Source organism: Microcaecilia unicolor, chromosome 7 (genome assembly GCF_901765095.1).
Source record: "Microcaecilia unicolor chromosome 7, aMicUni1.1, whole genome shotgun sequence".
NCBI classification, from domain to species: Eukaryota; Metazoa; Chordata; class Amphibia; order Gymnophiona; family Siphonopidae; genus Microcaecilia; species Microcaecilia unicolor.
Window position 1 is genome coordinate 48972223 of NC_044037.1, and position 27715 is coordinate 48999937.

Genomic DNA, 27715 nt, shown 5'->3' on the forward strand with positions numbered 1-27715 from the left:
AAAAAGTAATTGCAAATATAAATGAAAATGATGTGAACTATAGTGAAACCTTTTTTTTTCTCATGATTTATTATTCTGGAAGCATATTATTACAGGTAATGTAAATTAATTTAACAGTTTTATAATAGGGTTGAGGAACAAAAATGTAAAATTTGACAAGCTGATTTGGATTGAAAACAGGGATTTCACCTATAGCTCACACACTTTTAATCATCCTTTACCCTTTCATTGCAGTGAAAACCCTTTCCCTACCCTTCCCACCCCAATTAACATTCATGATGTCTGTTAATACTCGCTGTGAGCCTAATTAAAAAAAAAAGAATGTATAATATAGAGCCACATCCTAGGAATTTCTTGTACTGAATGCAGAAGTGGCAATCTGAGCAATGACCCCCTTCCCCAAAAATGTGTAGCCAAGAATGGATGAATACATACAATACTTGGATTGGTGTTGTAAATTTACTATAAACTCTCTTTATCTGAAACCAGAAGTCTTATATTTCTAGTACGTGTTTTAGCAATATGTTATATTCATATGCTTTAAACTTCCAAGGTGAACAAGTCATTAGCATATTGCAGAGGTGTCCAAACTACAGCCCATGGGCTGCTTGCTTCTTTCCAGCCCGCAGTGACACAAGTGTCCTGGCATGCAGTGGTGGCGCTGCTTTCACAGGCTCTGCAGTTTCGTTACTAGGATGGATGTTTGTATTAAAATCAGCATATACCTCCCTAATTTAATTCTACAGTGCCTCCGGCAGTATTTGGCAACTTTTTTTAGGAGCAGTCCATTAGAAATACAGCATAAATTATTCTTTTGAAATATGAAACAGTTCTAAAGTTTGAAAGATCTAAACTAACAGGTATAGGTAAGAATTTTCCCAGCTCCTTGCTGCAACAAGCAAATTTTTCTTTATTGTTGCTTTAGAGCAGTTGCGTCCTCCTCTGTCGTTCCCTGAGCTTTCCACTTGGTCTTCTTTTCCATTCCATTTCAGTAAATATCATCTCTTTTAGCAGCCTGTGAAATGAAACAACAGAACTCATTTTAGACTTTTCAGTCATTGGAGCTTTTTTGTCGGCTTTATATATTCCTTTTTTTGGGGGGGGGGGGGGTGGCCAAGATTTCTCTGCTTATTTGTGCACCTGGCTGAGAACCAGTTGATACTGGCCCTCTGGTTTCTTGAGCTTTTCTTCCCAACTACCTCGCCACCAGGCTGGCCTTTTCCATTGAATTTGTATCGATATTGTTATATTGGGGCAAATTCATATTGACAAGTTCTTTCCTAATCCCATTGGACCATCTTCATATATTGCAACTTGCCCCATTTTTATTCAGGAGTGGAGGATTAACCTAATGTTTAGAGTAGCAGGATGAGAACCAGGGAAGCCCAGTTCAAATCCCAGTGTGGTTCCTTATGATCTTGGACAAGGCACTTAACCCTCTATTGCCTAAGTTGCAAACTTAGGGTCCTTTTACTAAGCTTCAGTAAGCACTAGCGCCCACTTACCGCAGCTTAAAATGGTTTACTGAAGGAAGCACTCAGATGTCCTGTGGGAAGTTCCAAATCTGCATGCGCTATCTGCATGCTAAATAATATTTTAAAATTTTTGTTGGAGGGGCGTGTCAGGGGTTGGCGAGTAGGCCTTCCTGCACTAATCAATTAGTGCATCCACATTACTGCCACATTAACTGGTGGTGCAGGATCACCACGTCACCTCTCTGTCTACAAAATAGGTACTGGTAAGGGCTCCTGGGTAATTTTATTTAATAGCTGCATGCTAAAGGCAACATAGGAAATCGGCCATTTTTCAGCTGCGGTAAAAATCGCTTAAGTGTGTGGGAAAAACCTGCATAAGGGTGTGCTAAAGCCACTTTTTACTGCAGCTTAGTAAAAAGACTCCTCAGATTGCAAGCCCTCTGGAACCGGAAAATACCTACTATAACTAAATGTAACTCGCAAAATCCTTTCCCTTCTGCTTCCCTAAATGAGTCAGTATATGGATATGAGCCCCATCTGTCAGTTTTCAATGGAACTATCTGGGTAGTGAGTAAGAGCAAAGATAAAGCTTGGGTGTTCCGCCTAACTCTGTAGATAGTCAATGATATTTAGCCACTACCTGAAAAATTATAGAGGTTAATTTAGGCTAGCCTAAAGGCTTTGATGACTTAAACCACATGATCCAGATAGTAGCAGCTGAATATCATATCTGTAAATCCAGCAGTGGTCACCCTTGTTATGTATATATTCAGCACTTCTCACTATCTGGATATGCTGCTGAAAATATGTAGTAGATTTAAAAACAAAAACGCTGACTTAAGCATTTGAATATTGACCCGATACTTTAATTCCCTTTTTCATTGACCCTCCACATGATCTGACAGGCACATAGTTATTTTCTCTCCAACACATGTAACCAATATAACTTACATTTTTGCCTGAATCACCATGGCTAGACAGCCCAACAATGTGAGTGGCTATCATACATAGCAAATCTTTATTCTCACTTATTTGTGGCTGCATTGATCATCTCAAATCTGAAAAGAAAAAAAATGAATAAATGAGAACAAGAGGACACACATCTTAATTCTACCAGCTCTTCCACTCCTGCTAATTTAAGATAATATGGATATACTAGGAAAAAAGGCCCGTTTCTGACACAAATGAAACTGGCGCTAGCCAGGTTTTCCTCGGAGTGTGTGTGTTTTACAGAATGTGTGTGAGAGTGAGTGTGTGATACAGAGTGAATGTGTGACAGAGCGAGAGTGAATGTGTGAGTGTGTGTGACAGAGAGGAGTGAGACTGTGTGCGAGAGGTGTGTGTGTGAGAATGAGAGTGTGCCAGGGGCCCCCTCTCACCCAGTTTGAGGGTCCGCCTGCGCCCCCCTCCCTCCCAGTTTCAGGGTCCGGGCCCCCTCCAAGTGCCAGGGTCCGCTCCCCCCACCCGCCCACCCTGTTCCAGGGTCTTTTCCCCCTTCTCTCCCCTCCCTCCAGCCATCCCAGTTTCTGGGTGCTCCTGGCCCCCTCCAAGTTCCAGGGTCTGGCTGCCCACCCTCCCACCCAGTTCCTGGATCGTTGCCCCCCCCTCCCTCCCTCCCAGTTCCAGGGTAGTTGCCCCCTCTCTTTCCTCTTCTTCCCTCCAGCCACCCACCTGCAACGTTGTGAAGCTGACTCCGTGGTTTCATTGAAGTGAAGGGTTCGTAATTGTTGTCAGGTTCGTCGCTCTGTAACCATCTCTGTCTGCCCCACCCTCGCGCCTCTGATAGGTCCGCCGCCCTGGACGTCGAAATGTGATGACGTCGTGGATGTCAAAATGTGATGACGTCGAGGGCGGCGGACCTATCAGAGGCGCGAGGGTGGGGCCGACAGAGATGGTTACAGAGCGACGAACCTAACGATCCTTACGAACCCTTCACTTGAAGCCACGGAGTCAGCTTCAGAACGTTGAAGGTGCCTTTTATTATAGTAGAGAAATTATTGTATTCCAAATAGTGTGATAGTACCTATCACAGTATTGACATTTGTGGACTAACTTACAAATTGTCTCAGCCCTATCGGTAAAAAGAAACAAAATTTACAACTAAGGTCTTATGCTAGTCAGTGGTTCCCAAACCTGATCCTGGAGGCACCCCAGTCAGTCAGGTATTTTTGGGATATCCACAATGAATATTCATGAGAGAGACCTGCAATGCAGTGGACGCACTGCATGCAAATGTCTCTCATGAATATTCATTGTGGATATCCCAACAACAGGACTGGCTGGGGTGCCTCCAGGACCAGGCTTGGGAACCACTGCCTTATGCTATTAGAACTGGGAATGAAGTCCTATTTAAAAGAGTCTGCAGTTTATAGCATTTCTTAGTGGTGTGCTCTGATTTTTATATTAAAAGCAATCCACACTGAGCAGAAAAGCTGCATACATGAGTGTACTACAAAAACTGCCTGTCTGACATTGATTATAGCTCCCAACAAGGAAAAAACTGACTGGTGCAAACTTGCACATGCAAAGGTAATCTTCAAAGCTATCTCCAAGAATAAAAGAATGCATCACTCATGGAAATGGGCCCTTACAAATCATTCACCCTCTAGGCAAGCAAACTTAAGGGCATTCTGAATTCCTGGGGTGAATACTAGGATTAATTTTATAAAGCATTTACTGCATGTAAACATGTTATGTACATGGAAAGGGCTGCCATAAAGTCACTCTTTCTAAACGAGTTCTGAGAGAAGAGGAAGTCTCTCTTGGCAAGTGAACAATTACTTTGCTGGGAGATTTGGGGGCTTATTTTTTAAAACAGAAAAATTTATAAAAAATGGCATAACAGGTGGATATATGTATTTCTCACAGAAAAATGTCTAAAGCATATAACAACAACAAAAAAAAAAAACCTAAATTCCACTAGCCACTGAAAAGAAGACATTCCCAAGGAGGGGCATTTCTTGGGTGTTACATGAGCAGTATTACGTGATTAATGTTCATTGCTGATAACAGATAGCAAAATGACTTCCTGGGGGTGGAAAGAAAATGCCTAGAATTAGACCTGCTTTATAGGCATCTAGGGTAAGGCTAAACCTGTCTTTAGACTCATTTGTGATTCTGCTGAGTTGGAGAATGTAGAGGTGGAAGTGGTCATTTGTGAGAAATAGTGGAGACTTGCTGAGTGCTTTGTTACCTTTGTGTTTTTACCCCAGTCAGAACCTTTTGACCCTTCCTGTCTTGCCTCCTCTGTCTTACCTCAAGTCCTTGCCCACATGCTAGCCCCCAGCTATACCCATCCCTTCTTCTGTATCTTGTCCCCTTCTCCCACTATACCCTCAATGTCCCCAAACTCCCATACCTTCCCATTCTACATCCCTACCTTCTTGTCTTCTGTCTATCATTGCTCCTCTTTGTCCAGTCCCAGTTTGTCACTGTGCTCTGTGCTGCTGGTTTGTGTGAGGGCAGTGTGTGGTGCTTGGAGAGTGAGTGCTTTATGCTGCTGCTGTGTGAGGACTGTTTGCTGTTGCTGGGAGAGTGAGTGCTTAGTGCTGCAGCTGTGTTGTCTGGATTGTTTGTTGGTGATGGAAGAATGAGTGTTTGGGCAGCTGGTGTGGTCTCATGACTGTTGAGTGAGGGTGAGGTGCTGGTCTCATGAGGTGTAGTAGGTGGAGGTGTGCACAGTGGGTTTCTGGGGTTAGTGGGTCGCACCTGTGGTGGTGGGGACACGTGTATGGCAATCATGGATGCATTACATGCTTTGGTGGCTCATGCCTTGTTGGAGGTGGATGAGAATTTGGAGGGGAAGCCCCAGAGGAGATACCTATCAGAGAGTCTTCAGGCTCCACACTCACCTCCTGGAACTCACTGACTGGGAATGACTATATTCTGGTTTGACATGGTTGCCATACAGCAATTCTGTGACCAGCTATAACCCCTCCTCTAGTACAGAACAGGCAGGAATAATCCTGTGTTAGTCCACCTGAAGGACACTGCCTCTCTCGCTTTTCTGGCCACCAGCACCTTCCAAACAGTGCTAGAAGTCAATGCAGGACTCTCCCAGGCAGCCACCTCCAACTATCTTGCCCAGTTTCTCAATGCCTTCCTCACCCACACCTCACACTATATACCTTCCCCACTACTGCCCAGGCATTCCAGAACATGGCTCAGTTCTACACCATAGATCACTTCCCTTTGGTCACAGGCCTCATTGACTGCATACAAATCACACTCAGAGCCGGACACATGAAGAGACCCACAGGAACAGAAAATCATTTCACTCCAAGAACGTGCAGGTTGTATGTGATGCCCAACAGGAGATTGTGGATACGTGTGCCCACTAGGCTCTACTCATGATGTCTACATCCTCCAGCATTCAGGAATCTACTGCAGGTTTCACTGAGGGGAGATCACTGGTGGTTGGCTTCTAAGTAAGCAGTATAGGGACCCCCCCCCCCCACTAACCTTCAACACACTCCCTCCCTTTAGATACCCCCACAACCAACAATCATTACCCACATCCACAAGGTCACCATACCAGCCAATACACGCCAATGTCTGTGATTCTGCTCCCCCCCTCCAGGTTACAGAAGCTACCCCCCAGTGAACCTGGCTCATGATTCCCATAGTCCACCCCCAAAATGAAGTGAAAGAGGAGTACAAAAAGAGGCATAAGAATGCCTGCACCATCATAGAATGGACCTTTGACCAGCTCAAGTATTGATTCAGATGTCTGGACCATTCTGGAGGGGAGCTCCTCTCCAGCCCTGAAAGGTTGCCAAAATGTTCATGGCCTGCTGCATGCTGCTCAACCTGGCTCTCCGAAGAAAATAGGCCCTGCCAGAAGAGGGGAAGCAACCAGAGCAGCAGCCATCAGACTGAGGAGCCCCCTCCCTCCTGCACACAAAGCTGACCAGGGAGCATATCAGCGGGGGTCTACCCAGACAAAGACTCATTCTCACTAATTTTTGGTAAAGATAAGTGCATTCACAGCACCTCTGTAACATTCCCTATCACCACCACTACTACCACCCTCCCCAGCACACCCCACCCAGTGGTGTGCTGGTAAATTTTTAACAGGCTCTCCGCCATCCACCTCTGCGCCCCCATCCACCTCTGCCCCCCCCCCCACACACAAATTGCAGAGCTGGCTATTCCCAGGGAGAGAGTTAGGTAAAGTATAACAACAGGCTCTCTCTGCGGGCATAGCCTGCCCTGCTCACAATGAGCTCCTTTTATTACCGACCAGACAGAGATAAGAGTTTTCAGTTTTGGCACAGTATAAGTTATCACAAGAAAAAAATATAAGAAAACCAATATGGGCTGCATTAGGGGCTTATATAGCCCATTTATGTATAAACAAAAGAAATCTGCATGAAACAAAATATTTATTTTGACTAAAAAACCACTTCCCCTGAAACATGTTCAAAACAGAATAATCCATTTGTGTAAAAAGGTAAACTTCTACAAAACAGATGAAGATCTGATTCCATGTGTGCCCCAATGAAAGGAGAGTTTAATTCTACTTCCATTTAATTTCAATATTCCATCAACTTTATAACACCAGGCTTCCCATGGTAGATTACAACAACAACAGTTAAGACGAACCCAGGCATCAGGATACAGGATATCCTCACTGAAATTTAGCCATTCATGCCCATTTTGCCATTGCCCTCTCTCCCATCCAGAGTAGTGTTCTTTGTTATTATTATTAAGCTATCTTGCCCCCCCCCCCCCCGTCCTTCCTTTCACCATTTTATGTTTTTTTTTGTCAATTTAATAAATATTAGATTGCGCCACGGGGCCTTTACCTGGCTGGCTGGAACTTAAGTGATCCTTCTTCTGCCGACGAGGAGGACTGGACACGATAGCTGGTGGCCGGCAGGGTTGTGATCATGTGGAGGACTGTGCATAGCAGTGCAGAAAGCAGAGGGAAGGCGGGAAGGCAGCAAGGCGCTACGTGCGGTCGCAGACAGAGCCAGAGGAGCCAAACACCTGCTGTAGGAGCCGTTATACAAGCGCTAGGGCGCACTCACTGGCGCGCACGGGGAGGAAGGCGTCGTGACGTAGCAGACGGGCGGGACTCGACCCGGAAGGCGGAGAGAGAGCAACAGGAGCCGCTGGGAGGAGCCGCTAGTAGGAAGGGCGCATTGGCGAGGCAGAGAGCGAACAAGACTACAAGAGGACTGCAGAAGTTATTGGTTTGCACCCGGGCGGTCCGCCCCCCCACCCCGCCCTCGGTACGCCACTGGAACCAGCACAAGAAGGCAGGGCTGCCAGCCTGCCACCAATATCAGGTGACAGCTGGTGTGTGCGGGCATGCGATGCGTGCCTCCAGCTAGGGAAAAACAACAACTTTGTCCCGTCCCTGCTGACAACTGAGCTGAACAACCGGCTCGCAAAATTGTTCACAAATTAACAACCGGCTCTGCAGAGCCGGTGTGAGCCGGCTCCAGCACACCACTACTGCCCCACCCCCTCCCTAGCATATAACCCTCCCTTCACCCATCCCCTCCCCCTGCATACCCCACCTCTCCACAAGCCCACAACTACTTCCCTAGCCCCAGCACACACCACCACAGCACGGCAATTAGGTGGCTCACAGCCCTACATCATTCTCCTCCTCCCCCTCTCCTATCCCAGGTGATGGCCCTGGGCCTTGCAAGAGCAGAAAGTGTGCCAGAGTTCTCCCGGTGGGACTCCCACTGTCCTCACAGCTATCAGTCCATCCTGATGCTTCTGCTGCATCCTGGAAATCTAGCCACCTGATTGGCCAGGTGGCTGATCTGCAGCTGGGCCCAGCACTCAGCAAAGTAGCGTGTGCTGCCCCTGAAGGGCATGGCCTCATAGTTGTCCCACTGGCCTGGAGTGCTCCCGGTGGGACTCCCACTGTCCTCACAGTCATTAGTCCATCCTGATGCTTCTGCTGCATCCTGGAAATCCGGCCACCTGATTGGCCAGGTGGCTGATCTGCAGCTGGCCCAGCACTCAGCAAACGTAGCGTGTGCTGGCCCCTGAGGGCATGGCTCACAGTTGTCCACCTGACCTGGGGTGCTGTGGGTTCCCATCTTTGGATGCTTGCATGGGGGTTGCAGCTCTGCAGCTGAGGCAGGTGCTGTGAAATCTAGTTGGTGGTTGGTCACTGGTGCCACTTGCAGTTGGTGTGGAGAGTATTTCTGCAGGACTGGTGGCCTTACTGCTTCCAGCTGGAGGCTCAGGCACTTGCTAAGGGGGCAGTGTGCTCACCAGGGCTGCCATGTAATCCTTGAAATCATGACAGATCCCCAGAACCTTCTGCCAGATATTCTGGGCTGCCTCCCAGCTCTCCTGCTGCATGCTCCACGGCAATTGCCCACCATTCTTGTGTACTTGGAGCTCTCATGCAACAGCGTAGCTTCTGCTGCTGATAATCCACTAGCTGCAAATTTTGAGCCAGCAGTTGTTTGGCAACCACAGCACCTGCTGCCTGTGGTGGTCGGGTCCCCTAAGGGCTGGCTGTGGCTTGTCATCAATCTCCTCTGCCTCTATTGGGCCATCTGCAAATGCTGTTTCCTGCTCTTCATCCCCTACAGATGGTTTCTGGCTGGTGTGCTCGGTGTGATCTCTCTCCCCCATGGTGCCCTCCTGTGAGCCCTCAGCAGCCATCAATTTACCCTCCTCCACCTGATGTGCCTGTGCTGCCTGCTGGTTCCTGGTTCGCCATCAGATTCTATGTCCTCACCTGCATATGGAAAGTAGAGGAAATGTTTCTGTTGAACTAGCTAACCTGGAAGTCTGCTGCAGCCTTCCTGAACATACCTCTTTATGTGCACTTCTAGACAACAGCTGATGAGGAATGGCATTGTCATGCACCACTAAGATTTATGCCTCTATATCTAACACTGCAGGTAAGCAGACACCTCTATTCCTACTGTTCCCCTTCTGGTAGGCAGCTGGCCTGAGACCTGGTCTGCCTTATGTATCTACTAACAAAGGGCTCATTGTTTTTTGCAAAACCTGGCTGCTGGATAAGATACAGCACAGGCACTGATCAAACTTGCCAGGGTTGCGGTTAAGCCGCCGAATTGGGCGGCTTTTGGGAAACGGCTGTGGGGAATTTTCTAATCACATGGGTTGCGGGGATTTGGGCGGGTTTTCGAGCGGCCGCGGTGCGGGATTGGGTGGGTTTTCGCGGCCGCCGATTGGCCGGTTTTCCCGCTGCTGGGGCTTCTATTGGTCCAATTTGGTCCAATAGAAGCTTTTCCGGGGCTTCTATTGGTCCAATAGAAGCCTTTCAGGGGCGGGGTTGACGTCAGGGGTGACGTGGGAGACGGGGGTTGGCTGCGGGCGGTTTTTGGGCAGGTTTACGGCTGGTTTTGGGTTGGGAAAAGTTTTCCCAGCTGGCAACCTTGGCACTGATCAGCAGAACACAAAGGTCAGCAGTGGACTGTGATACAAACTGCTTTCATGTTACTTACCTATTTATTGTTTAAAAACTAAAGCTGTGGGATTGTGGGGAGTCAAGAGACTACCTAGGATCTTAGGCAAGAGACACCTGTGATGGGAACTCAGTTCCAGCCTCCAGCAATCTGTCAGATAGACAAGGACATGCTCCAGCCACATTCCCTGCATATGTCTCTCAGACATTTGTCTGGGCCATCTCCTTGTCAACTGAGGGGCCAGCCTGGCCCTAGGACCTGGCAGGGCAATATCTGGCTTCATGACACAGCTCAGGCCCGGCCCCACTCCCAGATGCCCTACAGCCATAATCTGGGAGAAGAGAGTGGAAAGGGAGACTGGAATCCTGTGTGGTCCCCTGCAGTCCTGTGTGTTCGTCTCCTCCGTACCCTCCCCCGGTTGGGGAACTAGGTAGCAGCTTCCATAGACCTGACACTGAGCTATATCATTGCAGCACCCCTGTTTATAGTGTTTGGTACTCTGCTCTCCTTCTAACATTTGCTTAGTTATATTTTCTCTTTTCTATCCTATTGAAAACCATATATATGGTGTCAAAGGCCATTACCTAAAAACTGACAGCAACTGAATCGTTGCAAATCTTTTCTGCGCTTTTATAAATCATTTGAGCTACATGCAGAGACCGTTTCCTTTTCTCCCCTCCTTTGCAACAAGACAAAAATCGGAGAAATTCTTTATGCCTCCAGCCATTGATTTGCTCCTACAAGAGAAATATGACTAACCCAAAGAAAGGGCAAAACAGGAATTGACATATGACAGATTGTCAGAATGCTGAATACTCAGGGATTTGGTCAAGTTACAAACTGCTGAAGTCAGTTTATTGCTCCAGAAAAGGCATGAAAGCTTACAAAATCTGAGAATAAAAAGCATGATAAGAGAAACACTGAATAGGCTGGTGCACTCTGCTGAAAACAGGAATTAGGGCACGGGTGATCCCTTTTGAGAATCTAGAGAGGCTAGCAGGTGTCAGTTTATTTTCTTTGTGTGTGTAGGTATAATTGATGTCCTCTTGATATACAGCCATAGGTCTGAAATGCAGTATATTAGAAATGTTACTACCTTTTGGCACAATACAAATCCACTGTATTTTAGGCCTTCCCTTTCTAGGCTTTTTGATGTTTTATTTTTAGTATTGACTTTTTACTTCTGTATTTTCCTACAAAAGAACCTTAAACCTCTAATGCAGATAATAGGATTCACATGTTAGCATTTTTAGGTGTTATTTTTCCTTCTTGCTGTATAAGCCTTTTAGACATTAAAGGGTTCTACAGAAATCAATTGCCTGGAGACAGTAGGTCTTGAATTAACTGCATATATGGGAAAGGACAGTCAAGTCTGAATATTCAAACCTGTACATGATAGTCATTGCTGGGGAGATTTGTTTTTTCCTTTTTTTTGCAGATATGCCTGCTGAGCCATGGATGCTCTGGGTCTTTGAGCACCCCTGATATAACATCTGTATCCTGCATCTTCAAACTGCTTGCACAGGGCTGGATCTCTTGAAACAATAGGCAGAAGGGGACCCACAAGATGTCCAAAGAGCAGGGAGGTATCTCATTTTAAAGGCCTTTGTGTATAGAAGGCCTTTCAACCTCTTGTGTGGCAGCTTAGCACAGCAAATCCATCTCTCTTTCTCCTCCATTCTGCAATATGACCTTCTCTTTCTTCCTGCCACTATTGCTCAGCAGCTTGCTCTTCTCTTTGTTCCCCTCTCCCTGCCCCAGATCGCCAGTTGTTGATGAGGTATGCAGCAGAATTTGTAGATTCACAGGATCTAAGATGTAAATGATTCTACTATGTCCTCTGGTGCTGGACTGCCATCCGGGGCTCTAACTAGCATTCCATGTTGCCATTTTCACTACAAAAGTGATAAGAGTTCTTCTGAGGTCTAATGGGACCATAAATTTGTAGCTGCATCATTGGTCTAAGACACTTGTTTCCCATATCGGTCCTGGAGTACCTCCTTGCCAGTCACGTTTTCAGGATATCTGCAATGAATATGCATGAAATTGATTTGCATACACTGCCTCCATTATATGCAAATCTCTTTCATGCATATTCATTGAGGATATCCTGAAAACCTGACCGGCAAGGAAGTACTCCAGGACCAACTTGGAAAACACTGGACTAAGATCCCAGACAACGACATCATGTAAGGGGCACCTCTTCCATATGTGGGTAACCAAAACTTTGTAGGAAGATTCCCCCTTCCCCCCCCCACACACACACATACACACCAATATGATGCAAACTGCTACTACTACTTCTACTTATTTCTATAGCGCTACTAGATGTACGCAGAAGAGACAATCCCTGCTCGACAGAGTTTACAATCTAATTGGCCCAGCAACCAGCTTGCCACCGAGCTTCCCTTTCTTCTTGCAACCTTCTGTTCAGCAATCCATTTCTCTCTTCCCAGCAGTATCCACTTATGTCTCTTCATAGCAAAATCTCCTTCTTTCTCTCTCCTCTGCCTGTCTCACATCTCTTTCTTTTCCTCAAAATCTGCTCAGCATCCTCATCTTTCTCTCTCTCTCACATACACACTTCCACATAACAATATCCCTTCCCTATCATCTGCCCAGAATCCACTCTTTTTCTTCTTCTTGCCAAGCAATATCAATTTTATTTTCCTTTCCTTTCTTTCTGCTCCCTCCCCTCTCAAACAGGCTACAGATCTCTTTACTCAAAACCTCTATCTTACTGGTGGTGCCGCCAGGCCTCTGGCAGGGGTGATAGCTCCTTGCTCTAACACAACACTTTTTTTCTTTACAGGGGACAGTTTCAAGGCAGGTGGCACAGTTCCTGCATGTTGCTCTCACATTCTATAAAAACCAGCAGGTGGAAGATACGGGGCACTTTTGTGATTGTGCCCTGGGACATAGCTAGAGATTCATTTGGGGAGGAGAGAGGTAAACTGAGGGGGCCACATATTTCCTCTTGGCCTTCCACCCCCCTACTGCATTTAAATTGTACCTATTGCTAGGAGATACCCAAACCCCACAAACCGAAGTGGTCCACTGCTCAAGTCCTCACCTGTGTTACCTGTGCAGTGTGGAAGCTTGCAGTACTCCCACCATGCTCAGTTCCGTCACTGAACTGAGCTTGTGCAAGAGTGTCAGCTTCAGCAGCATAAGCACACCACTGACTTCTGTGCTGCTCAGGCAGTATGGGCGGCAGCTTGGATAGCAGAGCTTTCCAGCTGGTGGGGCTTGGGCCTCCCGCCAGCCATTAAACCAGTGCTGCAATTTTGGAGGGGGCTTGAACCCAAAGTGAGGGGATTCAGGTCCCCAAGACCTGCCCCCCCATGTAACTGTGCCCACACTCAGGAGACAGACATACTCAACAATAGTCAGCCAATGCAACATCTGTTTGCTGTGCTGTATTCTCCATAACTTTACTGTGACCAGTGTGGTATCACAGTTCAGAAATCAAGGGGAAACAATCATTAATGTATTCATATATTAAAAGTTTCCTGCTGATAGGAAAGAAAAGTAAATACCATAGACTGTATATTCAACATCTACTTTTTGGGAAGTCAACATGACGACTTAATCAGATACGACTGATCAATGCGTGCCCTCATTGGGGGTTTGGAGCAGAATCTTTTGAACAGTAAAAGGTATAAAGAGCATCTCCAGTGTCAATGAGCCAGATATGCTGTTGTAAAGATGTGTAGTATCAGTACATCAGGTTTTTGTTTGGATATAAGACAGTAATGGTGTTGGTTGCAACTTTGCTAATATTGAGTTTTTGTTCCTGATAAATAAGGCTTGGAAGAATCAAAAAAGACCTTTAACCCCATATTGTTTTTGTGCACATTGGGCTGAGTGAAGAACATTATTGCTGAGCAGTACTGCTATAGATAAGTACCAATTTGCTTATTTTAGGATGTATAAATGAATAAACATTGGACTTTGGATTGTTTTTATTTGACATCATTATCAAGGGGGGTTGTGATTTTTAGATGGAGTTTTGTATTTATGGACTTCTTGGTTGGGCTTTTGCATTTATCCACTAAAGTTTTTTTTTTTTCATTTTTATTTTTATTTTTATAAGCAGCATGGGAGTGTTTAAAGGTATATGATTGAGTCTACAAACAGGTCTAAATCGTCTAAAGTGAGAGTTTCAGTAGGTCTGGTGATCTTAGATCTTACTTGGATGTGATGATTTCTTGTATCCTTTAAGATAATTTTTTCATTTGTACATTTCAAATTATTACAATCAAGATGAACTCTTGTACATTACAGGCAAAAGGAAAACACTACTTCCAAATCATATTTAAAAAAAGAACAAAATATATAGGAAAATTGAAAAGGCAATAGTTCTCTGAGAGATCCAATATTAATGGAGATTTGTTTTTTTTTTACACAAGAAAGATATTTTATTTATTTATTTGTTGCATTTGTATCCCACATTTTCCCACCTATTTGCAGGCTCAATGTGGCTTACATAGTACCGTGTTGGCAATCGCCAATTCCGGTATAACAAATATACCACTTGTATATCAAAAGGAAAAGCCAAACCTACTAACTACCCCTTAGAGATTAACAATAAATTTAAGAATCACCCATAGAACCAGAACTTGGGAAATCAATACCCTTTGGCCTGCTAGAAATGATGTAAGGTGCATAGGCTCCCATAACACAAACTTATTTGACTGATAATGAATAATACACTTAAATCCTGGCATCTAACTGAAACACACAAGGTATAAGCAATAAGAATTGCCTGTGCTTTTTTTGAGTGTCTTGAGTTACACCTGGAAATAACCAGATTTTGTTACTTTTAAAGATTTGTTCTTTAGATCTGAAATAGTAATCAAGCAAAGAATCTTTATCAGCACTCGATTCCAAAGTCACTATCACAGTCCTTTTGAAACCCCCTAGTTGAAAGTGCATTCTCTCTCGTTTCTCTAGGTTCTAGAGTCTACAATTAGTTCCTTTTCATTAATAGATCTTCCTCTCTTTTCAGTTGACAAGTACGGTAGTAAGCTTTTATTAAAATTTGGTATTGCTTCCCAAGGAACTTTTAGATTTCGCAATAAAAACGTGAAATAATTCCACAGCCAAAGTATTAGCTACAGCAGGCATATTCAAAACTCTGAGATTGGTTGGTTCCCACTTTGCTGGCAAAGTATAAAGAGCAGTATGAATAAAGAAGCATAATAAGTAAGATAAAGAGACTGGAATTCTCATGTAGAAAAGGATTTGTGGCATAAAAGCAAAATCTTAAAATGTATCCGAAAGAGAAGGGGAACCAGTGGTTGTGATAGAGAAGAAGGGTAACAGGATCAAACTTAGAAGATTGCAAGGAAACCATCTAAGGTCAGAGAGCCTAATTCTACATGACATGACTTGTATATGGACCAATGTACATTGAGCTGGAAGAGTCCAAAAAGTGTTTAAGAGACTGTTTCTTCTAAAGCACAAAGAAACAGGATTTGATGACAGCTGAAATATATGGGTCAATGTTGACCTTTAATTTCCTTAATGTGTTAGTCAATCTAACTGGATTTCCCATTAGAAGAGGAGAAATGCTAAGATGAAATGTAATCCAAATAGAAACAGTTTTGATAGGGTTCAATTTAAGATGATGATCAGAGAGCCAATAGGCTACTGCATCAAGAAAGCATAAGCTACAAGTAAACTGTCATCTGGATAGTAATGTTGAGTAATGCTACAGTATTAGTATATAGCTGCTGATGACCTGAAAACAAATCAGAAACAAACCCACTACCTCCCCAGGTCTGCATCACCTCTCTGTCTCTTTTTGCCTCCCCCTCCCTCCCCCCCATCACCATCTTATATTGCCTCGTCTGTATCCCTTTCATCTTCTCCTTCCGCTTGCTTACTTGTTTGGTCACTGGCTCCTCCTCTGGGCCTTCGGCCTCCCTGGGTCTACATGGCAGCGGCAGCAGCAAAAATAGCAAACAGAAGGCAGGTGTGAAGACATTGCGCTGTGAGTGCCACTGTTGGCTCTGCCAATCCCAGAAAAAGCATTTTAAATTAACTTTGATGCAACGTCCTGTTTCTGGGACCAGCAGAGCAAGCAGTGGTGCACACAGGGCAGTGCCCTAGCACCTGCCTTCGCTGTGCAGACCCAGGAAAGCAGTGGGCCTGGCAGAGAAGCCAAACACTAAGGAAGTGGGAGGGGAGAGGAAAGGGAGTTAGCAATGCCGAATGATGATAGTAGGAAGGGGAGGGGAGTGGGGAGAGAGACATGGCAATTCTGGATGAGGGAGGAGAGAGAGAGAGAGATGGATGATATTGGATGGTGGTGATGGGTGGGGGTGGAAAAATATAGGGTGAAACTGGATGATGGGGAGTGAGAAACAGAGGGGCAATGCAGGATGGTGAGAGAAAGAGAGAGAAATGGCCATGGGTGCAGTTTGACTGATTCATTTGGGGGGGGGGGGGGTAAAGAGTGGGGCTTGGTGCATTAGCATATCATTTGCATACATACAGTGGTGGAAATAAGTATTTGATCCCTTGCTGATTTTGTAAGTTTGCCCACTGACAAAGACATGAGCAGCCCATAATTGAAGGGTAGGTTATTAGTAACAGTGAGAGATAGCACATCACAAATTAAATCCGGAAAATCACATTGTGGAAAGTATATGAATTTATTTGCATTCTGCAGAGGGAAATAAGTATTTAATCCCTCTGGCAAACAAGACCTAATACTTGGTGGCAAAACCCTTGTTGGCAAGCACAGCGGTCAGACGTCTTCTGTAGTTGATGATGAGGTTTGCACACATGTCAGGAGGAATTTTGGTCCACTCCTCTTTGCAGATCATCTCTAAATCATTAAGAGTTCTGGGCTGTCGCTTGGCAACTCGCAGCTTCAGCTCCCTCCATAAGTTTTCAATGGGATTAAGGTCTGGTGACTGGCTAGGCCACTCCATGACCCTAATGTGCTTCTTCCTGAGCCACTCCTTTGTTGCCTTGGCTGTATGTTTTGGGTCATTGTCGTGCTGGAAGACCCAGCCACGACCCATTTTAAGGCCCTGGCGGAGGGAAGGAGGTTGTCACTCAGAATTGTACGGTACATGGCCCCATCCATTCTCCCATTGATGCGGTGAAGTAGTCCTGTGCCCTTAGCAGAGAAACACCCCCAAAACATAACATTTCCACCTCCATGCTTGACAGTGGGGACGGTGTTCTTTGGGTCATAGGCAGCATTTCTCTTCCTCCAAACACGGCGAGTTGAGTTCATGCCAAAGAGCTCAATTTTTGTCTCATCTGACCACAGCACCTTCTCCCAATCACTCTCGGCATCATCCAGGTGTTCACTGGCAAACTTCAGACGGGCCGTCACATGTGCCTTCCGGAGCAGGGGGACCTTGCGGGCACTGCAGGATTGCAATCCGTTATGTCGTAATGTGTTACCAATGGTTTTCGTGGTGACAGTGGTCCCAGCTGCCTTGAGATCATTGACAAGTTCCCCCCTTGTAGTTGTAGGCTGATTTCTAACCTTCCTCATGATCAAGGATACCCCACGAGGTGAGATTTTGCGTGGAGCCCCAGATCTTTGTCGATTGACAGTCATTTTGTACTTCTTCCATTTTCTTACTATGGCACCAACAGTTGTCTCCTTCTCGCCCAGCGTCTTACTGATGGTTTTGTAGCCCATTCCAGCCTTGTGCAGGTGTATGATCTTGTCCCTGACATCCTTAGACAGCTCCTTGCTCTTGGCCATTTGTAGAGGTTAGAGTCTGACTGATTCACTGAGTCTGTGGACAGGTGTCTTTCATACAGGTGACCATTGCCGACAGCTGTCTGTCATGCAGGTAACGAGTTGATTTGGAGCATCTACCTGGTCTGTAGGGGCCAGATCTCTTACTGGTTGGTGGGGGATCAAATACTTATTTCCCTCTGCAGAATGCAAATAAATTCATATACTTTCCACAATGTGATTTTCCGGATTTAATTTGTGATGTGCTATCTCTCACTGTTACCAATAACCTACCCTTCAATTATGGGCTGCTCATGTCTTTGTCAGTGGGCAAACTTACAAAATCAGCAAGGGATCAAATACTTATTTCCACCACTGTACATCTCATACATATTCATTATGGTTATTCAAAATACACACACACCAGGAGATATATATATATATATATATATATATATATATATATATATATCTGTCATTATGCCCCCTCTTATGGGCCTGTTACCAGCACCCTCTCTTTTTCCCCTTCTCCAAATCCCAGCTCTTTCTCCCTCCCTCTCTCCCTCCTTACCAGCATCAGTGCAAACAAACAGCACTTTTTTCCTTGGGGCCATCTACAGGCAGCACTCCCCTCCCCCCCCCCCCCTTACAGGCAGCATTTTGTTCTACCCTCCTCCTCCCCCAGAGGCAACACTTACCCCTCAGGCATAACTCTCCTCCTCTTGGGCCCCCTCTACTGACAGCACTTACCCCAAAAGGTGGCTCACTGCAATCTGTTGCCTGAGGCAAGAGATGAGGTGGCATCCCCCCAGGAACCCAAAAGAGAGGCCCCCCTGAAAACTCTGATCAGGAAGGAGGGTGAGGAGGTCCGCTCATTCTAAACATTAGTCAAGCAGTTGCCCCAACAAAAAAAAAAAAAGACAAAAAAGAATGCAATTTATATTCCCAAGCAATACAAAAAAAAAACAAAAAACAAAACAACAACCAAAAAAAACCCACATCCCAAAACTGCCAGCACTGGTTATACAATTACTTGAGTTAAATTATGTTGACTGGAACTCTAATATAAAAAAAATACTGACTCTGCATTATCCCAGTATTAAATGCAAGCATATATTCTGCATCCACAGGAGCCTTCCTCATGCAACAATGGGTGCAGAGCTGAACTAGAGTATTCACCCATATAATTCACCATACCCAATAAAATCTGATTCTGATTTCATCTCAGTATCACCAACATAATCCTTCTCCAGTAGCAGACATATTGGGCCCAATATTCAGCCAACGGCAGGCAGTCTTTTGTTGACTGTTACCGGCTGTATTCCCAGATATTCAATGCCAGGCTATATCCAGGCACTAGCAATGAATATCCAGGCATATGTGGCCAGATAAAACATAGCTAGTTAAGTGTGATATTCAGCACTTAACTGTCTAGGAAGAACCACATGAAGAAAGGACTGTGTTTTATTCAGTCCTATTATCTGATTATTCTAGTTGGTTAAGTATTTTACAACTTACCACACAAAAATATTAAAATTATGATCATCGCCTCAGGAAAAGCATACGTTCTTCTGACTGCCAGACAGTTGACAGGTTTTTGTTTGCATCATGACTCTACATACAAGATGTGAAGACCACTGGTGTTGAGCTTCTTTATTTTGGGTGATAACTAGGACTGCCAAACCCAAAGTCTGCTTTCAAATAGGGCCAGACACTATATGAAATAACACAAAACCCTACAAAAAGACACTCAAAACCTATACAAAAAAAACTTCCCCAGGTTGTCAACCCACTGCATTAATCACTAGGCTAGTCCTCCCCCCAAAAAGAATAGATACATATCTATATGTTTTTATACGATTAAGTGCCAATCCTGCCCCAACTCCACCTACTCTTCAACCTTGGGAATGCCTACCTGGACATTACCTAAAATTAGATGCTATGTTTCATAGTTCTATCTATTAGCAAAAAAAAAGCACCAGCAGCCTTCAAAATTGGAACAAAATTCCTTTAATCACACAAATTGAAAAACAATCTTCAAAGAATAACCTGACATGGGCCATGTTTCAGAGCTCAGCGCCTGTGTCAGGGGTCACAAGGGTCATAAGAACCGTGTGCAGTAGCAAGGCTTGCTCCTCCGCACATGTATCGAGATAAAAACACTGTCTTTTTATCTTGATACATGTGCGGAGGAGCAAGCCTTGGTACTGCACACAGTTTTTATGACCCTTGTAACCCCTGACGCAAGCAAGGCTCTTGTCATTCTTTGAAGATTGTTCTCCAATTCGTGTGATTAAATGAATTTTATCCTAATTTTGAAGGCTCCTGGTGCTTTCTTTTGCTATTTGGGCTTTGTCTTGTACTTTGTACCCTCTCTTTGCTGGTGAGTGCTATCTTTTAGCATGTGTATAATCCTTGACAATTTTATAAGATGTCTAAGATGCTGTCCTATATGCTAATATCCCTTACAAAATCCGCCCCTTAGAGTCTCAAAAAACAACCATGGAGAATATTGATTTTTACTTACGAAACCAAGGCAGGTATGTCCTTTTCCTTTTTGAAGCGACCAGCCCATAATAACATCTTTTTATCCAGTGCTGTAGGTCTTCTTTCATTCCTGAATGCTGTATAAGCTTAAATATGATACAAGACATTACATAATTCCCTTGTCATTATTTACACATTCTTGTATGCCTTTCCAAAAACCTGGTATTATCTATGGCTCAGGAACAAAGACGAATGGCAAATGGCAATTGATTAACCTGTCAAGCAGCATCCTCTTCTCCTTTACTCCCACCTCTCTATCTCATCCTGCCCTTCTCACACATCAGTGAGAAGTGTACAGCAACATTCACAGATTCATAGGTGCATGACAAGATATGTATTGTGAGTGCTTCAACTATCGTCCCTAAAGATGAATTCTCATCAGGGAGCACTAGCCTTGACAGCACTAATTTTCATTCTGCACCACTGGAGTGAAACAACAGCCAGCTATATCATCTGAGTGGGACCTCCTCCCTGTGGGGACGACTGGAACTTCAGAGGTGACTTACCTCCAAGACTGATCAGGATGCCAACTGACCCCCTTCTGTCTTCTTCCTACCCAGAAGCATCCCCTCCTTTTTTTTCTCCCAGCCATTACCACCATCTTTTCTTGTTTCTAGCAGAATCTTTCTCTCTTGCACCTGCCTAGTAGCATCTCCTTTTCTTTTTCCCAATATCTTCTCAGCAGCAGCATCCCTCTCTCTCCCACTCACTCTCATGCCACCCAGCAATAACCCTTCCTCTATCTTTTCCACCCCCTGCTTAGAATCCACTCTTTTCTTCATTCTCCTGCTTGCACAGTACCATCATTTTCCTGTTTCTCTTCATAATTATAAAAAATAAGTTAACTGTTATATATATATATATATATATATATATATATATATATATATATATATATATATATAAACTACTTTAAGACCGAATTGGCATTTTGAAGATTAACAGATCTGTATCCTTCTTGGACAAGTTGCTGATAACAGTTTTGAAGAGAACTATTTCCATGCCAGAATTATGGGCTAAATAATCGAAACTAGGTGCAAATTTGATTTTTTACCCACAAGCTTTGCCCTATATAGTAACATAGTAGATGACGGCAGAAAAAGACCTGCACGGTCCATCCAGTCTGCCCAAGAAGATAAATTCATATGTGCTACTTTTTTTTATTTGTACTGTCCTCTTCAGGGCACAGACCGTATAAGTCTGGCCAGCCCTATCCCCGCCTCCCAACTACCAGTCCCGCCTCCCACCACCGGCTCTGGCACAGACTGTATAAGTCTGCCCAGCACTATCCTCGCCTCCCAACTACCAGTCCCGCCTCCCACCACCGGCTCTGGCACCGACCGTATAAGTCTGCCCAGCACTATCCCCGCCACTCAACCACCAGCCCCGCTGATATGGCAGGTTAGGGCACTGTGAGGGATTGAGTGGTAGAGTGGCAGATGAAGATGCAGTTTAGTCACCTTACAGCAGGTGGTGCTAACCTGCCATATCAGCGGCTGAGGGCCAGATGCATAAAGAATCAATCTGTATTTCCACCTCAGTAAAATTTACTGATTTGGAAATACAGAGGGATTCCCAAAGCGAATTGCATGCAAATGAGCAGCTCACGGCTTTTGTGAACAGCTCATTTGCATGCAATAGGGGGGAAGCCGGTTGGTCAGCTGAGCATGCGCAGAAGAGCCAATCACTAAACGGGCTGCTCTGCACCTGCTCAAAGTGATACTGGAATACAGCTTTCATACACGCAAAGAAGCTGCGTATTGCAAGCGCACCAAGTGGCATTCGATGTGCATAGGTCATTACCGCCTGGTTACCACGTGAGACTTTATTGCTAGGTCAATGGCTGGCGGTACGGTCTCACACTCAAAATGGACATGCAATTTTCATTTTGTTGCACGTCCATTTTTGGCAAAAAAAAAAAGAGACACTGTTTTTACAGGTGAACTGAAAAATGATTCTGCACGCACCCAAAACATGCGTCTGCACTATCACAGGCTATTTTTCAGCGCATCTTTGTAAAAGGGCTCCATAGTATTGTCCCCACTGTGTTTTTGGCCTTATCAACTTTATACCGGCAAGTTCCAGGGCTGCACCACTCCTTATATCGGTGATGATGTCACTAGAAATCTGTGTTTTCTGCCTCTATCTGTTGGTTGGGAGGCATAACTCACTTATCTGTACTGGTCTAGTAGGACTCAAGGAAAGGAAATTATTAGGTAAGAACAAATTTCATCTTATAAAATTAGCATAATATCACAAAAAATCATATCTTCTTGAGCTGTTTTCTCTATTAACAGTTCTGTGTTCTTTTTGTACTTATTAACATACTTTGAGGTCAGCACTCAAAATGATTTGTCTGTTAGCTTTGGAGTAACTTTATAATCTGTTTTTTAAAACTTGAGGTTGACCAAAACAGCTTTGTGTGGGATGGCTTAAAGTTAAATGGATGGTGGTAAGATTCAGCTACCATCTGGTTAAGTTATCTGTTTAATAGCTGTCCTAAGTTAAAATGATAATCAATTGGTTGAAGTTTTCAATTTAAATGGATTATGTGACTGAAAATACTTGTAAAAGTACATAAGTATTGCCATACTAGGATAGTCCAAAGGTCCATCAAGCCCAGCATCCTGTTTCCAACAGTGGCCAATCCAGGTTACAAGTACCTGGCAAGATCCCAAAACAGTACAATACATTTTATGCTTATCCTAGAAATAAGCAGTGGATTTTCCCCAAGTCATTTTAATAATGGTCTATGGACTTTTCCTTTAGGAAGCCGTCCAAACCTTTCTTAAATCCCGCTAACTGCTTTAACCACATTCTCTGGCAATGAATTCCAGAGTTTAATTACATGTGGAGTGAAGAAATATTTTCTCAGATTCATTTTAAATTTACTACTTTGTAGCTTCATTGCATGCTCCCTAGTCCTTGAATTTTTGGTCAGAGTAAACAAGCGATTCACGTCTATTCGTTCCACTCCACTCATTATTTTTAGACCTCTATCATATCTCCCCTCAGTCTTCTTTTCTACGAGCTGAAGAGCCCTTGCCGCTTTAGCCTTTCCTCATAGGGAAATTGTCCCACCCCCTTTATCATTTTCGTCGCCCTTCTTTGTACTTTTTCTAATTCCACTATATCTTTTTTGAGATGCGGTAACCAGAATTGAGCACAATATTTGAGGTGCAGTCGCACCATGGACCGATACAAAGGCATTATAATGTCCTCATTTTTGTTTTCCATTCCTTTCCTAATAATACCTAACATTCTGTTTGCTTTATTAGCCACCGCAGCACACTAAGCAGAGGGTTTTAATGTATCATCAATGACGACGCCTAGATCCCTTTCTTGGTTGGTGACTCCTAATGTGGATTGCATTATGTAGCTATAATTTGGGTTCCTGTTTCCCACATGCATCACTTTGCACTTGCTCACGTTAAATATCATTTGCCATTTAGTTGCCCAGTCTCGTAAGGTCCTCTTGTAATTTTTCACAATCCTCTTGCGATTTAACAACTTTGAATAACTATGTGTACTTATGCACTTCAAAATATTGCCCGTGATTCCTAATCCCTCCAGATTCTGTAATTCACCAGGGATCTCCTCTTTCACCAACACTCTTCAACACAATGATGATCCCATTGGCTAGGTTACTATCCACTCTAGGCCTAAACCCATTTATCTATGCTGATGATGTTACTATCTATATTCCTTTTAGGCAAGAGTTGTCTGACATCACCAACTTAATCAGGACAGGCCTGAATACAATGGAAGAACGGGCCAACTCATTTCAATTTAAAATGAACGCTGAGAAGACTCATTGCCTCATCTTAACCTCTCAGCACAATAAGTTTAAACCTACTACTTTACAAATCCCAAACTACTCTCTCCCCATTTCGGATAGCCTAAAAGTACTTGGTGTTACAATTGATCGGAACCTGACTCTCGAAACCCAAGTAAACTGCACCACAAAGAAAATGTTCTACTCAATGTGGAAACTTAAATGTATAAAACCTTTTTTTCCTCGTGATGTCTTCCGCAAACTAACACAATCCTTGGTACATAGCCATTTAGACTACTGCAATGGAATCTATGCAGGTTGCAAAGAACAGTTAATCAAAAAACTACAGACCGCCCAAAACACTGCAGCAAGACTGATCTTTGGTATATCAAAATTCGAATCTGCCAAGCTCATTCGTGAAAAATTGCATTGGCTCCCCATTAAGGAACGCATTGCCTTTAAGGTTTGCACCTTGATCCACATGATAATTTATGGAGAAGTTCCTGGTTACATGCTGATCTTATTGACCTTCCACTACTACTACTACTACTTAACATTTCTAGAGCGCTACTAGGGTTACGCAGCGCTGTACAATTTAACAAAGAGAGACAGTCCCTGCTCAAAGAGCTTACAATCTAATAGACAAGTGAACGGTCGGTCCGATAGGGGCAGTCAAATTGGGGCAGTTTGGATTCACTGAACGGTAAGGGTTAGGTGCCGAACGCAGCATTGAAGAGGTGGGCTTTAAGCAAAGACTTGAAGACGGGCAGGGAGGGGGCTTGGCGTAAGGGTTCAGGAAGGTTGTTCCAAGCATAGGGTGAGGCGAGGCAGAATGAGCGGAGCCTGGAGTTGGCGGTGGTGGAGAAGGGTACTGAGAGGAGGGATTTATCCTGTGAACGGAGGTTACGGGCGGGAACGTAAGGGGAGATGAGGGTAGAGAGGTAGTGAGGGGCAGCAGACTGAGTGCATTTGTAGGTAAGAAGGAGAAGCTTGAATTGAATGCGGTATCTGATCGGAAGCCAGTGAAGTGACCTGAGGAGAGGGGTGATATGAGTATATCGGTTTCTGGCGGAATATGAGACGTGCAGCAGAGTTCTGAACAGACTGAAGGGGGGATAGATGGCTAAGTGGGAGGCCGGTGAGGAGTAAGTTGCAGTAGTCCAGGCGAGAGGTAATGAGAGCGTGGACGAGAGTTCGGGTGGTGTGTTCAGAGAGGAAAGGGCGAATTTTGCTGATGTTAAAGAGGAAGAAGCGACAGGTCTTGGCTATCTGCTGGATATGCGCAGAGAAGGAGAGAGAGGAGTCAAAGATGACTCCGAGGTTGCGGGCAGATGAGACGGGGAGGATGAGGGTGTTATCAACTGAGATAGAAAGTGGAGGAAGAGGAGAAGTGGGTTTTGGTGGAAAGACGATAAGCTCGGTCTTGGACATGTTCAGTTTCAGGTGGCGGTTGGACATCCAGGCAGCAATGTCGGATAAGCAGGCCGATACAGTCCCAGAAACAGTTCTGGGACCCGGACTGTAGCATTGGCTTTCCCAACCTCTGAAGCTGCCATCAAAGCTCACTCCAATTATGACGCCATTTAAGTTCCGCTTTAATTGGATTCCATCCTTTTTCTACATAGTGACCCTCTGTATTTATGCCTGTATTGCACCTATCTTATAAAGGAAATAGTTGCACTTATCTGCTTTTAAAATTGCCTCTTGAAAGCTCCCATATAAAGTTACACTTGCTCCAAAGCAGGAATAACTTTGTGGGAATATGTTCCAGCAAGAATCAGCACATATGAGCTTGTTTTATAAGATACACTTGCTATTGCTGTTCTTTTCCTTGCTTCACCCATTCACCACCTCCTGGAATGTCTGTATATATCTCATAAAAGTAGGCACTGGCTTCCAAACGCCTACTGGTGTGCATGTATACCTCTGGGCAATTTTATAAGTGCTTGCTAGAGCTTTTAAAAAGCTTTTCTATATTATCAAGTCACTTACAAAATTACCACCAAGTGACGACGCTGTGCGTGGGTCAGGACTTCTCGCAGGCTGTTATTTTCTTTTATTTATAATATTGCTGAAATGTACCAGTAATGCCTGAAAAACGGAGTTTTTAATTGCTTATATTGATTTGATTATGGTGGAAGCTGCTGATGTGCGCAGGCTTGAAACTATTTTTATTTCAGCAGTTACCAGGGACAGATTTCTTCCTAACCCCTGTGCAGAATGTATGGTAGAACACATGATGCACTCCGCAGGCAGATATATAGTCACACACACCTTGTGCATTTTCTACAGGGTGTGAGTACGAGCATTTTCTACAGGGTGTGAGTACGAGCATTCAGTGCTGCTGTCAATATATAAATTGAGTATAAAATATTCACACTACTGCACCAGTGGTGTGTAAACTAGGGGGGCATGAATGATCCTGCACAGGAAAACAGTGAGTGGTTCTGCAGGAACAGCAGCAATCAGCATGAGCACAGTGATGAATGGAATAACAGCAAGATTGGGGGAGGGGGAGGGAGAGAGAAGAGTGCAGGGCAGAAGAACAGAGCAACAGCCAGTGGTGGAGGAGGAAAAGACTGACAGGTGGTGAGAGAGAGAGGTGGAAACTGGAATGGCAGATGAGGAGCTGGGGAGAAGCAGGTTGGCTGGAGGGAAGTGATGAGGAAAAGAGAGACACCGAGTTTGTGTAAAACAGAAGGATGGTGATAGTAAACAAGAGAGAGAAAGAGAGGTGTGGAGATAGCAGAACGTGAAAGACTGATGAGGATAGATGAGAGGAGAGGCAGGTGGATTGGGGGAACAGATTTGTGAGATGGCTTGCGAACAAAAGAAAGTGAGAGAGATGGTTAGGTCTGTGGCAAAGAGAAACCTGACAATGAAGAGAGACATTTAATTGCAATTCTTTCATGAATTTCAGCTATGAAGAAAATACCAAGGAGTGGGCCTGAATTGCAGTTTCATTTTTTTTTTTTTTTTAAACAAGAAATAAAAATGAATGTAATTTGGTCCTATTCGCTAAGCACTTAGCAAGGCCTTAGTGAATGGGGCCATAATTTGGATACTAGAAATAACTTCTCTAGTATTTGTTTTTCCTTCTGGAGATTTATATTCACAACACTATTTTCTCAGTCTGTTCTGCTGTATATACATGAAGCAATGAAGCGCTTTAGTAAACGTTTTTAACTTACCTTTAGAGGCTGTTTGAGAAATGTCTTTGTCTTTTATCCCATTTGATTCACTGCAGAATAATCTTGTCTGTAACATGTTTGGAAGCCCTGTGCTTTTCTGCCATGTTCTTGGTGTTGCTGCTCCCCTCAGAATTCTTGTGGCAAGAAGCCTGTATTGAAGTAAACTTCCCAACATTGTACGTCTGTATGAAACCTGTGTTCACCTGGCCATCTGTTTTTGTGGTTTCAATGGGTGGGTAAATATGCAGACTAATGAAAATGAAAAATTTTTAGGCCTTCCTGGTATAATTTGTCAGGCACATCTGTAGCAGTTTCAAATTTGCCTGAGTCATAGTGACTAGAGACCGGCTTCTTCCTCTGTCTTTGTTTGCTAAGAGGCGTGGTCGCTTGTGGAATACACAACTGCAATTAAGAATACATTTGCACAACTAGCTAGGAAGTACAAAGGAGCTGCCAGTATTGCTGGGGTTTTTTTTTTACAGACTTTTCCTTTTCATGCTTTTCCTGAGCAGTAAGACATGATAGGGTATTCTTATGAGTTTTGATAAACTTTAAAATGTAGAATCTCCTGTACCCTGAAGTGTTCTTTATTTAATTAC

The 27715-nt window shown here is 44.2% G+C and overlaps 1 long non-coding RNA gene across 1 annotated transcript; it reads right to left on the reverse strand.

Annotated features, from left to right (window-relative positions):
* Nucleotides 1-58: 58 nt before the first annotated feature.
* LOC115474108 lies at nucleotides 59-27434 on the reverse strand. Its single transcript, XR_003942812.1, has 4 exons — nucleotides 27117-27434; nucleotides 20131-20236; nucleotides 2427-2533; nucleotides 59-1015 (listed from the first exon to the last, which is right to left on the reverse strand). It is a non-coding gene; the product is annotated as an uncharacterized LOC115474108 (long non-coding RNA).
* Between the last annotated feature and the right edge of the window lie 281 nt (nucleotides 27435-27715).